General features: G+C 43.7%; 1 protein-coding gene across 2 annotated transcripts in view; it reads right to left on the minus strand.

The window, feature by feature from the left end:
- The window catches only part of SCRN1 (secernin 1), a 69,997-nt gene extending 59,533 nt beyond the window's left edge, over positions 1 to 10,464 (minus strand). The window contains exon 1 of one of the 2 annotated variants that reach the window (XM_033194040.1): positions 10,148 to 10,314. The gene's annotated coding sequence lies outside the window, so the exon portion shown is untranslated. Of the gene's footprint in view, positions 1 to 10,147 lie in introns of both variants that reach the window. The other variant, XM_033194042.1, reaches the window with a different exon arrangement.
- Positions 10,465 to 15,893: the final 5,429 nt, after the last annotated feature.

The raw sequence follows: 15,893 nt of genomic DNA on the forward strand, positions 1-15,893 counted from the left end.
AGTCTCTTCTCATAGGACTTCTAGTCTCATGAGGGCAAGGACTCAAGTATATCCTTATTTCCCTGGCATTAACACAGAGACTGGCACATAATAAGATCTCAATAGATGTATGCTGAGCAGCTGAAGGGAAAGGGGATATGCATATTTAATCTTCAATGAGGGAAAAAAATCAGCAAAATCTCATTTCAACAAGGTCCTCCCACGCTGTGGTTCAATCCATGCTATTTGGCCAAGCATCACAGTGGTCTGGGGAGCTTGTGAAAATGGCAGATGTGGCTAGACACTCCCTCCTCAGAGATTCTGATTCAGTAGGTCCAAGCTGAGATCACAGGAAGGATATTTTTTAACAAACGCCCAGGTGATTCTGATCCAGTCAGTTCAGACTGGTGTATTATAACCACTGAGTATTTCTAATTCACTAAAACTGGTAAGAACTGTCCTTTGAATACTTTTTTCTTAATAGCAGAAATTATCACAAACTAGTTTGGTATTCTGTCCCCAAAACACTGCAATTTAGGTGATTAGAGGTAGGAAAATGAAAACAGCCTCTACTTAAAAATTGAAAAACCAAAATTCTAGGAAATTAATGACTACTCAACTTGACCATAACTTGATAAATTAATGGACTACTTAATGGTACACTCCCTTTCCCCCACCAACACACCAAAGAGAGCCATTTTAGATGACCGTAAGAATCAAAAAAACAAAACAAAACATATTTATAATATGTAATTGGCTACCTATATATATCATGGAAAGCTGAGAAATACATAAATACATACAGAAAAGCTGATGAAATGAAAAGAGGTCACACAAATGTATACATGGTATCACTGAAAGTGTGCACATTATCTAGATAAATTGCAAAAAGGTTTTAAATAAATGCAGGCCAGGTTTAGTGGCTCATGCCTGTAATCTCAGCACTTGGGGAAGCCAAGGCAGGAGGATTGCTTGAGCCTAGGAGTTCAAGACTAGCGTGGGCAATATAGGGAGATCCCATCTCTACAAAAGAAAAAGAAAAAAAAATTAATTAGCTGAGCATGGTGGCACACACCTGTAGTCCCAGCTACTCAGGAGGCTGAGGTGGGAGGATCACTTGAGCCTGGGAGGCAGAGGTTGCAGTGAGCTGAGATCACACCACTGCACTCCAGCATGGGGCGACACAGTGAGACCTTGTCTCAAAAATAAGTAAGATTTTTTAAACAAAAAGTGCAATTAAAATTTTAATAATAATAATATCTCTGGATTACAGAATTCTGGGCAATTTCTTTTTTTTTTTTTCTTTTGAGACAGAGTCTTGCTCTGTCGCCCAGGCTGGAGTGCAGTGGTGCGATCTTGGCTCACTGCAAGCTCCGTCTCCCAGGTTCACGCCATTCTCCTGTCTAAGCCTCCTGAGTAGCTGGGACCACAGGCACCTACTGCCACATCCGGCTAATTTTTTTTTGTATTTTTACTAGAGATGGGGTTTCACCGTGTTAGCCAGGTTGGTCTCGATCTCCTGACCTCATGATCCACCTGCCTCGGCCTCCTAAAGTACTGGGATTACAGGCGTGAGCCACTGTGCCTCCCCGGCAATTTCTTAATCTCTATGTATTCAGACATTTTTAAATTTTCCACATGAAAATGTAGAATTTGTAATGAAAATTTTTTTAAAAAAAGAAAAGAGTTACATGAAAATAATCTGTTATCCAATTAATTGCAGCTAAAAAGTATGGCCCTGCAATAGGGCAGAGACTCTGGGAGAACCTCATAGCTCAGCCATGACAAACAAACTAATTGTACCTTTTGGCTACATCTGATTTTGCCTCATTTGCAAGATACAGTCATAATGAGAAATATGAATTAAAGCAAAATGTCTAACTTATTGTCGTGATTCATATGGCAGATTAGTAACTAGGGAAATATAGAGTTCAATGGAATGTTGTGCTTCAAAATCTACATTTATTCATAGGTAACTAATTATTTTACAAAACTATTCAAGTCACTTCAGAATTTACCTATAATGCAAAATATTTTTATATGCTGTTTCCCAATTTTTTTTTTTTTTTTTTTGTGAGATGGAGTCTTGCTCTGTCCCCCAGGCTGGAGTGCAGTGGCGCGATCTCAGCTCACTGCAAGCTCCACCTCCTGGGTTCATGCCATTCTCCTGCCTCAGCCTCCCGAGTTCCTATACAGGCGCCCGCCACCACACTGGGCTATTTTTTTTTGTATTTTTAGTAGAGATGGGGTTTCACCATGTTAGCCAGGATGGTCTTGATCTCCTGACCTCATGATCCACCCACCTCGGCCTCCCAAAGTGCTGGGATTACAGGCGTGAGCCACCGCACCCAGCCCCCAATTTTTTAACGTCAAAAATTTTCGGCCAGGTGCGGTGGCTCACGCCTGTAATCCCAGCACTTTGGGAGGCCGAGGCGGGTGGGTCACAAGATCAGGAGTTTGAGACCAGCCTGACCAACATGGTGAAACCCTGTCTCTACTGAAAATACAAAAAATTAGCCAGGCATGGTAGTGGGCGCCTGTAGTCCCAGCTACTCAGGAGGCTGAGGCAGCAGAATGGCTTGAACCCAGGGGGCGGAGGTTGTGGTGAGCTGAGATCACGCCACTGCACTCCAGCCTGGGTGACAGAACAGGATTCCATCTCAAAAAAAAAAAAGAAAAAACAATTCATGAACATTTCCACATAAAGTCATTGTAATTTGCTGGGGAAAATATGTGATGAATATATGTTATGAATTTAGTAACACTTTTAATGAATCTGTATGTATGCAATGACAATAGAGTCCTTACATAGTTGAAAAATAATAGTGTAGTGAAATAATAGTGTAGTGAAAAATAACTGTGCACATTCAATGCTGGGACACACTCAAATTCAAGGACCACCTACAAGAACTCTACCATACCCAGTGATTCTCTACCCACCCCTCTGTGCATTTAAAATATGATCCCACTTTTTAAAAATGCAGTCTTCATGCACATCTGTCACGTAAGAACTCTTTTATGGATTTTGTAAGTGAAGGAAAGAGGAGAGATTAATTGAATGGCATCCATTCTTGGATACTTTTTAAAAAAATGCATTAAGGAACAGATGACTTATGTAGGATTCATTTTTACTCAAGCTAACCAAATTAGAAAAATATAGTTAGATCAAGTTCACTGTAAGAAAGATGTTTTCCTATACATGGCAGGTTGGAAAACAATTTTCCTTCTTTCATAGAAAAATAAAGGAAGAAAATGATTTGCATAAGATTATCCCTACAGGCTGGACCTATGCAGTCAGGATAATCACTCTAAGAGGTTACATTATGGCTTTTTTAAAAAGTCAGATAGACCCAGATTCCAGGTGTTACTCCTCTACTTACTAAGCTCCTTATCTGTACAATGGTGCCATGTCAACCATGTACAGTTATGAGGATTACATGAGATAATATATGTAGAGTGTCTGGAATAGAGATAAATTCAAGAAAGGTTTGTTCCTTTAACTTGATCATAAAGAACAGGGTTCTAGGACTGTAATGATGATGGACACAAAGGATGAAGGATGTGTTTGAAATAGGCAGGCTGTGGTTAGCTGCCAAAAGCATTCTCTGTGGGAAATAGGGAGGTACTGAGCAAGCCACATCTCGGGTCCTTTCATTTCCTTCTGTTCTTATTTTTGACATTACTGCCATTGTGTCCACTAATTTGGCAAGGTTGCTTTGAATTATGACCTTCCTATTCCCACCATCTGTCTTCCTCTCCCATCAAAACAGTGCATTGTCTATTCTGATCTTTTCCCACTAATGTGATTTGATATGTACTTTGTTAACTCTGTAAACTGGGATTTAAAAAAAAAAAATTTCCCAGGCATCCTTAAAATGGTCGTTAGCCATTTAACTCTCCATCACTAAAAAATTAGCCAAACATTCATTTCCTACAGAAGAAATAAGGTAATAAGATGTAAATTTTCCTGGTCCAAAAACAAAAGGGTTACTTTTAACTACTTTGTAAAAGTCCATTAATAACGTCCATTAATTCTAGAGCTACTTGTTGTGTTTTATCATTATCAAATGTAAACCATTTTATTATCAAAAAGGAATCTATATACATATATGAATACATGATTATGTATATACCTATATATGCGTGCATATACATTTATGTAAATATAAGTATAGGTAGGTACATAGAAAGATAGGCACATAGATGGATGGATAGATTTTAAAAGACCCAGAAGGATTAACATCTAACTGAGAATTGAGAGTGAGAGTAAAGATGGGGATAAGGGGATAGAAACTTTAAATTTTACTTTATCTAGTTATATAGTTTTAAAATTCTTTACAGCAACTCATATTGCTTTATTGGTCTTTTAATTATTTTCTAAAATCTGATCATTTCAGTGCTTAAGAAGAACACTTTAAGACATTTCACTAATTCTTCCAGGTCACTAGGGCACTGCTAAGTGCAATAAAAAAAATACACTAAAGCTTTACCTTAAGAAAGAGGTGAAAAAGACACTCAGAAAAGCTTTTGATCACTACATAATTTTAGTTGGGATTTTTAAGCCAGATGAGTTACTAACATATATTTTGAGTCCCTAACCACCTACAAGCACTATATTCAACTGCAGGGAAAATGGAGCTAAGATGTCTCAAGGTTTTTATCATTTGGATGAAGAGTTGTCTATGTACACAACCAAGAGAGAAAGGTAGTAACCCAACTTAGGATATTGATCTGAAATGCTCTGAGAGCTTTCAAAGATGCCTAGCTGACAGGGGAGTAAATTAAGCACTGGGAGATTTAGGTTAAATATATAATCATTAAGAACAGAAGAAGGGATCATGAACCATCTCAAGCCCTTTCTCCCAGCTTCAGGTGAAGTTCAAGTTGGGAGGCCCCAGGCTCCCTACCCACTAGACTGAATTCCACCCAGTTCCCTTTAGCCCCATACAAGATTGGGTGAGGGCCCTAATGACACTGGGAGCTTCTGAGGAAAGGAGGACAGGTAGATGTGACTAACACATACATTGCTTGTTACCTTCTTGGACATAAAGAACCTCGCCTATCACAAAAAAAATTCATGAATGAGAGTATGTGGTCTTTGCCATCCCTTCCACCTATGAGAGCTTCATAACCATGCCTAAGAGATGTTGAGTAGAACATTCCATAGAAGGCTCAGATTGCAGGTAGGTATGGGAGTGAGGGTAGAAAGGAGGCAAAGAATGGCGGGAAAGGACATGCCTGTCACCTAGTACAGGCTAGGCACAAAGTCTTGGAGGCCTGTGGCTGATATGCTCTGATATAAAGCAAGCAATACTCTAGCTCACCCCCACTGACTCTTTTCCACACTTATGGGCTCTTCCATTGGTTTGTTTCCCAAATCAAACTTTTAAAACATTGACAAAGTGTTTCCAGTGTTCCTCTGGGTCTATGATTGGAATTATACTGAATTTACAGATTCATTTGACAGGGGTAGCTAAAATAATCACAATCATAACATCTAAAAATTTATGTTAGAACATTAAGCATTCACTATATGCTTAATAACATGCTAAGTCATATATATACATATGTGTGCGTGTGTAATCACTTAATCCTCACAATAACCCATCACACAGATATTATCTCCATTTTACAGCTGAGAAAATGGAAGCTACAAATGGTGAAGTGGCCAGGTGCTACAGCCCATGCCTGTAATCACAGTAGTTTGGGAGGCTGAGGCAGCAGGATCAGTTGGGTCCAGGAGTTCAAGACCATTCTGGGCAACCCAGGGAGACCCTATCTCTACAAAAAAATAAAAATAAATTAATCAGGTTTAGTGGTGCACACTTGTGGTTCCAGCTACTTGGAAGGCTGAGGTGAGAGGACAGACTGAGCCCGGGTGGGAGTGACCCATGAATATGCCAATGCACTCCAGCCTGGACAACAGAGCGAAACCCTGTCTCAAAAAAAAAAGAAAAGAAAAAGAAAAATGGTGACATAGCGAAGTATTTTGCTCAGGGTTGTATAACAAATAAGCAGTAATAAGTAGTGGAGTGAAAATTCAGACTCCAAAATGCTCTTAAACACAGGCTGCCCTGACTCTATCTTCCCGATCAAGAGCAAGAAGTGTTTAAGTGTCTCTTCTTTTTTTTTTTTTTTTTTTTTTGAGACTGAGTCTCACCCTGTTGCCCAGGCTGGAGGGCAATGGCAATCTCGGCTCACCACAATCTCCACCTCCCAGGTTCAAGCAATTCTCCTGCCTCAGCCTCCCAAGTAGCTCGGATTACAGGCACGCACCTCCAGGTCCAACTAATTTTTGTATTTTCAGTAGAGATGGGGGTTTCACCATGTTGGCCAGGCTGGTCTTGAACTCCTGACCTCGTGATCCGCCCACCTCGCCTCCCAAAGTGCTGGGATTACAGGTGTGAGCCACCATGCCCTGCATGTCTCTTCTTTGGTGCGAGCTTTTTTTATAAGTTCATCATTAGAGTTCTACAGTTTTCTTTATAGGGATTCTACCATTTTATGTCAGTTTATTAGACAGAGATGCACAAATCCTCAATGAAGAAAACTCTTAAGACTTTATGGTGACATGGCAGAAGATTTAAAAAACAGAGAATGTTCCTGTTCTTTGCTAGAAAGATTCAGTGTTATGTAAAAGAGTCAGCCCTCCCTAAATTAATCTTTGGAGTCAATATGACAGCTATCAACATATAAATAGGGCTTTTGGAGAAAATCTGACAAAAAATGATCTTGAGGTCCATCTGCAAAGGATATGTGGGATTAGCCAAGTTTCAGAAATGAAAATTAATGAGGAAATACTAGACTTGCATGGAATTAAACTATATTATAAAGTTTCAGTATTAAGATAGTTTGTTACTGATAGAATCAGAAGTAGAAAGTCCTGAAATATAGGCATATAATGTAGGAAATTAGCATATGATGAAGACTGAATTTGAAACTGAGATGAATAAGTGTTGCCAGAATAACTGACTATAACAGGATGGGGAAAGGAAGAATGAAATCTGTTGAGATGGGCCAGGCGCAGTGGCTCACGCCTGTAATCCCAGCACTTTGGGAGTCTGAGCTTAAGGCTAGGAGTTTAAAAGTAGCCTGGCCAACATGGCATAACCCTATCTCTACTAAAAATACAAAAATCAGTAGGGCATGGTGGCACACACCTGTAATCCAAGCTACTCAGGAAGGTGAGACACAAGAATCGCTCGAACCCAGGAGGCGGAGATTGCAGTGAGCTGAGATCGCACCACTGCACTTCAGCCTGGGCGACAGAGTGAGACTGTCTCCAGAAAAAAAAAAAAGAAAGAAAGAAATCTGTGCTCAACAGCCACATGAGGCTGGTGGCTACCAGATGAAACAGCACAGATCTAGATTCTCTAATGAAAATGGATTAAAAAAATCGTTTATCTGTTTCTTATTATTCTTCAACAGACACAAATTGCATGCATTTCTGTATTTTTACAACTTGTTATTTTAAATATCTTTGGCATATCTTCACATTCATCCTCTAATTCAAATTATTTTTCTAAATGGCACGTCTCATCAGCATGTCTTCACTTCGACATATATATTCATATCTAGCTCCTATCTGCTCCACTGCCTCAAGACATTCTCCCTGTTCCCTGCCTCCTGCCACCTTCTCCCTCTGCACATCACTGGCTGTGAAGGTTCAGATGCCCAGAAGAAACATTTTCCATACCTTTACCACCTCTTCACACTAACCATGCACAATTTCTAGCTCTGCTTTAGTAGATCTAAGGTCACTGACTCATGACTCAGAAAAGTCAAATGCAAATCACAGGAAAAGCCTGTCTTCACTGCTTCAAAGTTATGTTTAAAATAGGCTTGTTATTTACTTTTACTTAAAATTAGAAACAGTCAAAACAAATGAAATGCATGGCCCACTTTGGTTCCTTTTCAAAATAAACTGGTCTAATGGTTCTCCACAAACACAAGCAACTAAATTTTTAATCAAAAAATGTACTTCTCGCCTCAAAGACTTTACTAAAATAATGTTTTTGGCTCTTAACTATAGAAACAGTTTCAACACTGGAAAATGTGAACATGAGGTAGGTACAGCTTAAGAAGTTAAAAGTCTTGAGTTAAGAAATTAAGGTGTCGTCATTGACTTTAAACACCTATAGACTTTGTAATTCATATTATAGTTTGGTTTCCCATTGCTAGAAGTGTTTGCCTTCCTAATAATGACAGACTTGCTCTTCTCCCCCAGGCTCTAAAAGGTAGCATGTGGAACCCTGGGGAGTTATGAGACCTGGATTTGGGTCCTCACTGCCAGTTGCCAGCCAGCTATATGACCTTGGAGTCCATTCGCCCCGCTGGCCTCAGCCTTCCTGCTGTAAAAAGGGGGTTGACAGCATGCTCCTTCAGGCTGCCTCCAGCTCTGCCCCGACCTTAGCTCATCCTCCTCTTTTCCATTATCCCTGAAGCATTTGCCTCCTCATGCATCTCCTCCTACCAAAAGACAAGATGGCTGGCAGCACGGAAGTGAAAAGGGAAGGGCTGTTAAAAAAAAAAAAAAAATTCTAAAATGAGTCACCTTTCAAGAATTTCCCATTTCCTCATGCCTGGGTGCTTGCTCGTGTCACTAAATCAGTTCTTCCAATGAAACTTGCTCTAAGAACCTGGTATTTGTTATGTGCACTGCTCTTGGATGATGTTTATAATGTGCACCAATCTCTTTTAAGAGCTTGTAGGTATCAAACAACCTCCAGGTTGTGCATCAAAAAGACATCAGCAGCCACAGAGTCAACTTTAGTTGAGCCTGGAGAAAATCAGACTAAAACCGTAGAGTTTTAACTAGGTTTTGTATCAGCTTTTGATAAGTTAGGAAAAATAATTACAGCTCTCCAAACTTCCCACTTAACATCTCCCAGGACCCTGCAGCACCTTAAAATCTAGCCAGCTCCAAGAATCACTCCCTACTCTGTACCCAGTGAGCCTTGACTCACACTAATTCCCTCCCTGAAGCTTAAATCAGGGGGCGGCTGATGGCTGTGGTCTGTGCTGCTTCCTTCTGGCCTGATTTTTCATGCTGCCATTTTGAATTAGCACAGGTTTCCTCTGCAACTGATGCATCTTCTAACCAGGCTGGGAACACAACACGCACACACACACACACACACGCACCCACGCACGCACGCACCCCACCGGGCTGCAGGACGCGAGCGTAAGTCAAGGCACTTGCAAGCTAGAATCAGACAGAAAATCCAGAAAAGCCACGTTATTTAACAGAACCCCACAAGGTCAGCTTTGAGTCAAGGCAGGTAACAGTTTCCTTCGATGTTTTCATGGACATTTTTATTCCCAAATCCGAGTTCTCCTCAATTCTTTAAAGTTCAGTCGCCCCTCCTGCTTTGCAGACCACATTCCTCTCGGCCCTCACGAGTGAGGTCGCCAAATACTCGACGCCCCAAGAGCGAGGCGAGGAGGCAGAGGCCCACCAAGCCGGACAATCCTTATCCCGGGAACACGCGCCGACCTCTCGGCAGCCCCGCCCGGCGCCCCGCGGAGAAAACGCCCGGGTCCGGCTCGAGGGAAGTTGTGTCAAGTCCCACGCTCGGCCCGCGAAGAACCCAGCTGCGGCCCGCGCGCGTCGGCCTAGCGGGGAGGTTGTTCCGGGACACGGTGCAGCGGCCGCGGGCCAGCTGGACGCGCGGGCAGAGCCGGGCCGAAGGCGGCGGGCGTCTCCTGGCAGCCATGTTCGCGGCGCCGGCCCGCGCAGCAGGTACCGCACCTCGGGGAAGGTGCCCGGCTCGCCCCGGACCCCAGGGTGGCGAGGCCAGGGGCGCACGGGCACATCCCAGCGGGCAGCAGGTTGGCTGCCAGGCAAAGGAAACCCAGGAAGCGCAGCGCGGGGAACCCGGCTGCGGTGCGGGAGCCCAGGGCGGGCATCCCTCCCCTGCACCCCTGCAGTCCCCGAGCCGAGTCACCCCGGCTTCAGGCCGAGGCCACTTCTCCTCTGACCACCCCCCCCCGCCCAGGCTCCCATCCCGCCCGGGCCAGCACCTAGAATCGGCCTGGGTTAACGCTACCCGCGGGTTCGGAAGGACAGAGGGAGGAGATGAGGCGCGGGAGGTGGCGATGGCGGGTGGGGGTGAAACCGCCCGGGAAGCAGCGCTGCAAATGCCCTGCGCTCCCAGACGCGGCTCACCTGGGGCGGCGGGATCCGGGCTCCGGACTCCGCTCTCCGTTCTGCGGTGCTGAGGCTGCGGCCGCCGAGGGTGCGGGTGCTGCCGGGGCCGGATTACTGCGGCGACATCGGGGGCTGCAGCTGCAGTGGCGGAGGCGGCCGCCGGGCGCTTCCCCCTACCCAGACTCCAGGCGCTGGGGCCCGCCGCCCCCCGCAGCAGCTGGCCCGACTCACGTGACCGCGGGGCCCACCCTCCACCTCCCCCACCCCGGCCCCCGGGGCCCCGCCGCACCCCGCGCGTCTGGCTGCAGGGGCCGCGGCGCTGCTCTCCGCGGAGTAGGGAGGGGGCCTGGGAGAGGGAGGAGCGGCTGAGAGGGCGGATCTCGCCGCAGAAAGTGGCCCCCTCTTTGCTAGATTTTTATTTCTTGGTTGTGGCTCTCAAAAGGGAGAACCTGGGCTTTAAGGACCCAGGCCCGGCATCCTTTGGGCGCCTCTTCCCGACGTTTGGTTGCTACGTCCGGGCCTCGGCGCCCAAGGAAGATTTTCCAGGGGAGAAATGTGTCCTGTACCTTGTTGACTCGCACGTCCAAGTCAAGTCCCTGGTTTAAAAAGTGCCGTCCTGTACCATGTTGGTAAGCCAGACCCTGTTCCAGGTACCTGGACACTGTGGCCTAGAGAGGTTAAGTAACTTGTCCAAGGTCACACAGCACGTAGCAAAGCCAAGATTCCATAGCTGGGTTGGTTTATATACAGGGACGTGTGTGTGTATGTGTCTCTGTGTGTGTGTTGATGCCAGCGTCAACTCCATCTTTTATAAGTAAATAAGAAAAGACTGTCTCAAGAGATATGAAGACATAGTTCACAGGAAAATAAATGCAATTCTACCCTGGCACATGAAAAGATATTCAGGCTCACTTAACTGCAAATCAAACATGTGGGGTAGCATCTTCCACCAGCCAGATTAACAAAAATCAAAACATTTTGAGTCTTGCTCTGTCGCCCAGGCTGGAATGCAGTGGCAAGATCTCGGCTCACTGCAACCTCCACCTCTTGCCTCCCGTCTCTCGGGTCCAAGTGATTCTCGTACCTCAGCCTCCCAAAGTAACTGAGACTACAGACCCACGCCACCAGCCTCGCTCATTTTTTTGATTTTTAGTAGAGATGGGGTTTCACCATGTTGCCCAGGCCGGTCTCAAACTCCTGAGCTCAGGCAATCCGCCTGCCTCTACTGTCCAGCTTCCTTAAAAAAAGGAGAATGGGCCGGGCGCGGTGGCTCAAGCCTGTAATCCCAGCACTTTGGGAGGCCGAGACGGGCGGATCACGAGGTCAGGAGATCGAGACCATCCTGGCTAACACGGTGAAACCCCGTCTCTACTAAAAATACAAAAACTAGCCGGGCGAGGTGGCGGGCGCCTGTAGTCCCAGCTACTCGGGAGGCTGAGGCAGGAGAATGGCGTAAACCCGGGAGGCGGAGCTTGCAGTGAGCTGAGATCTGGCCAGTGCACTCCAGTCCGGGCGACAGAGCGAGACTCCGCCTCAAAAAAAAAAAAAAAAAAAAGGAGAATGATCTTTATGTGCTAATACAAAACTATTTCCAACCTATACTAACTAAAGAAAAATAAGCTAGGTGCAGAACGTTGTGTGTGTTATTTGTGGGAAAATATATATATATAGTCTGTACTTATTTTTGTAAATGCATAGAATATCTTTGGAAGAGTATGTAAGAAACTGTAATAGTAGATGCCACCAGGGAGCAGAACAGGGAGTCTAGGTGCTGGGGAGAGAAGAAGACTTTTTTAAACCACGCCCTTTGTATGTTGAGCCTGTGCTTACAGTCTGACACGTGAGTGAACGGATAGTGGGAAAGGGCTGAGGAAGTTGGTGTAGGTACTGCAGAATAGAGCATTAGTTCATAGACTCTTGGAGCACAAAGGTAGTTTATTGTTCATTTAGTTTAGCCAAGAAAACTGTAGCCAATGAGTCTAAATAATCAATATTAGAAATTTCTAGCGGGCTAATTCCTGGGTTCCAGCCCAGATCTATGGAATTCAGAGTCTTTGGGGCTGGAGCCAGGGAACCCGCATTTTGTCAAGCTCTTTAGTTGTTTCTCTTGCACATTAAAGTCTGAAAATCCATGGGTGTGCGGGGAGGGAGAGCATTAGGAAAAATAGCTAATGTATGCTGGGCTTAATACCTAAGTGATGGGTGGATAGGTGCAGCAAACCACCGTGACACATGTTTACCTATAGAACAAATCTGTGCATCCTGCACATATACCCCAGAACTTAAAATAAAAATAAATTTTTTTTTAAAAAGTCTGAGAGTCGCTGTTTTATTTTTTGTTTGTTTTGAGATGGGATCTTGCTCTGTCACCCAGCCTTGAGGGAAGTGGCTCACTGCAGCCTCTACCTCCTAGGCTCAAGTGATCCTCCTACCTCAGCCTCCTGAGTAAATGGGACTACAGGCATGCGCCACCATACCTAACTACTTTTAAAAATATTTTTGTAGAAATGGGGTTTCACTCTGTTGCCCAGGCTGGTTTCAAGCTCCTGGACTCAAATGAGCCTCCTGCCTCAGCCTTCTAAAGTGTTAAGATTATAGACGTGAGCCACTGTGCCCAGCCAGAGTCACTGTTTTAAATGTCTAGTTTAAGAGTACACCACTACTAGAAAGGCAAATGTAATCCTATGCCTTCCTGTAGCCAGTATATGTCATTTGTGGTGTAAAGGATGACACTTGCACCCCACGCTGCTCCCTTGGAGGCAGCCATATGCTCAATACACAGAAAGGGGATACTGCCAACCTACCTGCCTGGCCTGAAATCTTTGAAGCCTGTTCGTTTGTCCCTACACAGCCACAGGAGCTGTGAGGCCAGGAACCCAGGAACACATTGAGATTGAAAGACACCTGCTTTCCCCAGGGTCTGCATGGAGAAGCTTATTATATGGCACTATGAACGCTTATTAAACAATAACAATGACTGGACCTGGTGGCTCACGTCTGTAATCCCAGCACTTTGGGAGACCGAGGTGGATGGATCATGAGGTCAGAAGATCAAGACCATCCCGGCCAACATGGTGAAACCCCAGCTCTACTGAAAATACAAATATTAGCTGTGTGTGGTGGTGCATGCCTGTAATCCCAGTTACTCGGGAGGCTGAGGCAGGAGAATAGCTTGAACCAGGGAGTCGGAGGTTTCAGTCAGCCAAGATTGTGCCATTGCACTCCAGCCTAAGTGAGAATTCCATCAAAAAAAAAAAAAAAAACCAGCAGCAATACATTTATTTTGTCTCTGCTTTGTATCCAAGAGATAGTCCCTACTATTATTTGAGCTGCATGAATAGAGATAAGAGAACAGAACCATCCAACAAATGTGGAGAACACCACGAAATATCAATAAGGGCTTTAATCATTGGCCCTCAATTATGTGAGGTTTAACTTTGAGTAAATTATAAAATTGTAAGATTTCTGTGAGCTAGCTTGCAAGGAAGAAAAAATGTCTTAAATGACTTGCAACTGTTACACAGTCATTTATATTCCATCTAGTCATATTCAGAGACTTAAGAGCTAATAAATAAGAGTATAACAGATTTCCTTTTTTCTCTTCTGCCCTGAGAAGGACATGATCTCTACAGAGGTTACTCTGCAGCTGAGGCAGAAGGAGATTATAGCTAGAGGCTGTCTGCTGAACACGTCTGGAGGGTACACTCAGTGATGACCACAGATACTAATAGTGTTTTCAGTTTGGAACAATTATGAATAAAGCTGCTAATAATATTTGTCTACAAGTTTTATGCAACTGTAGGTTTTCATTTCTCTTGGGTAAACATTAGGTTGATGCAAAAGTAATTGCAGTTTTTGCCATTACTGTTTTACAAATGGCAAAAACCCCAATTACTTTTGCACCAACCAACCTAATACTTAAGAGTGAAGTGGTGGCCGGACACGGTGGCTCAAGCCTGTAATCCCAGCACTTTGGGAGGCCGAGACGGGCGGATCACGAGGTCAGGAGATCGAGACCATCCTGTCGAACATGGTGAAACCCCGTCTCTACTAAAAAAATACAAAAATCTAGCCAGGCGAGGTGGCGGGTGCCTGTAGTCCCAGCTACTCAGGAGGCTGAGGCAGGAGAATGGCGGGAACCCGGGAGGCGGAGCTTGCAGTGAGCTGAGATCTGGCCACTGCACTCCAGCCCCGGCGATAGAGCGAGACTCCGTCTCAAAAAAAAAAAAAAAAAAGAGTGAAGCGGGTGAGTCATATGTCAGGTGTATAGTTAAATTTATAAAAACTTGCCAAACTGTATTCCAAAGTGGTTTTTACCATTTTACATTATATCAGAAATATATGAGAGTTCCAGTTGCTCCACATCCTTATCAACGCTTGCTATTGTCAGCCGTCTAAATTTTATCCATTCTCACAAATGTGTACTGGCATCTCCTGGTGGTTTTCATTTATATTGCCTTTTTTTTTTTTTTTTTTTTTTTTTTGAGACACAGTCTCACTCTGTCTCCAGGCTGGAGTGCAATGGTGCGATCTTGGCTCACTGCAACCTCTGCCTCCTGGGTTCAAGCAATTCTCTTGCCTCAGCCTCCTGAGTAGCTGGGACTACAGGTGCACATCACCATACCTAGCTAATTTTTGTATCTTTAGTAGAGATGGGGTTTCACCATGTTGGCCAGGATAATCTTGATCTCTTGACCTCATGAGCCGCCTGCCTCGGCCTCCCAAAGTGCTGGGATTACAGGCATGAACCACCATGTCCAGCCTATATTTCTTTGCTGATTAATGATGGTAAACAACTTTTCATATACTTGTTAGCCATTCATATATGTTATTTTGGAAAGTGTTTAAGTCTCTTGCCTGTTTAAAAAGTTTTGTATTTTTAGTTAGTATTATTATTACATTTTAAGAATTCCTTATATCTGGATACAAGTTCTTTATCATATTTATGTATTACAAATATATTCTTTCAGTATATGTCTCACCATTTCATTTTATTAGTGGTATCTTTTGAAGAGAAGATTTTAATTTTGTTATGCTCAATTTATCAATAGTTTTTCTTTTATAGTTAATACTTTTTATGTCCTATATAAGAAATTTTGCCTAGTCCAAGTTTGCAAAGATTTTCTTCTATGTTTACATCCAGAGATGCATAGTTTTTTAGCTCTTATGTTAAGACCATGGTCCATTCAAGTTAATTTTTGAATAAAGGGAGGTAAAATTCCAAGTTTATTTATGTGATTATTCAACCATTCCAACACCATTTGTTTTCCCCCAGGATTTACCTTGCTATTGACAAAAGTCAATTGATCATGTAAATGTAGGTATATTTCTCAACTGTCTCTTCCATTCTATTGGTCTATATAATTATTCTTTTTTTTTCTTCCTTTCTTTTTTTGTTTTGTTTTGTTTTGTTTTTTGAGACAGAGTTTCACTCTTGTTGCCCAGGCTGCAGTGCAACTGCATCATCTTGGCTCACTGCAACCTCTGCCCTCTGGGTTCAAGTGATTCTCCTGCCTCAGCCTCCCAAATAGCTGGGATTACAGGCATGTGCCACCACACCTAGTTAATTTTGTATTTTTACTGGAGAAGGGGTTTCTCCATGTTGGTCAGGCTAGTTTCAAACTCCTGACCTCAGGCAATCTGCCCACCTTGGCCTCCAAAAGTGCTGGGATTACAGGTGTGAGCCACCGTGCCCAGCTATGTATTTATTCTTACACCAATCAAAACACTGTCTTGATTACTGTAGATTTATATTAAGTCTTTA

Source organism: Trachypithecus francoisi, unplaced genomic scaffold (genome assembly GCF_009764315.1).
Source record: "Trachypithecus francoisi isolate TF-2019V2 unplaced genomic scaffold, Tfra_2.0 Lachesis_group4, whole genome shotgun sequence".
In the NCBI taxonomy this organism is placed as follows: domain Eukaryota; kingdom Metazoa; phylum Chordata; class Mammalia; order Primates; family Cercopithecidae; genus Trachypithecus; species Trachypithecus francoisi.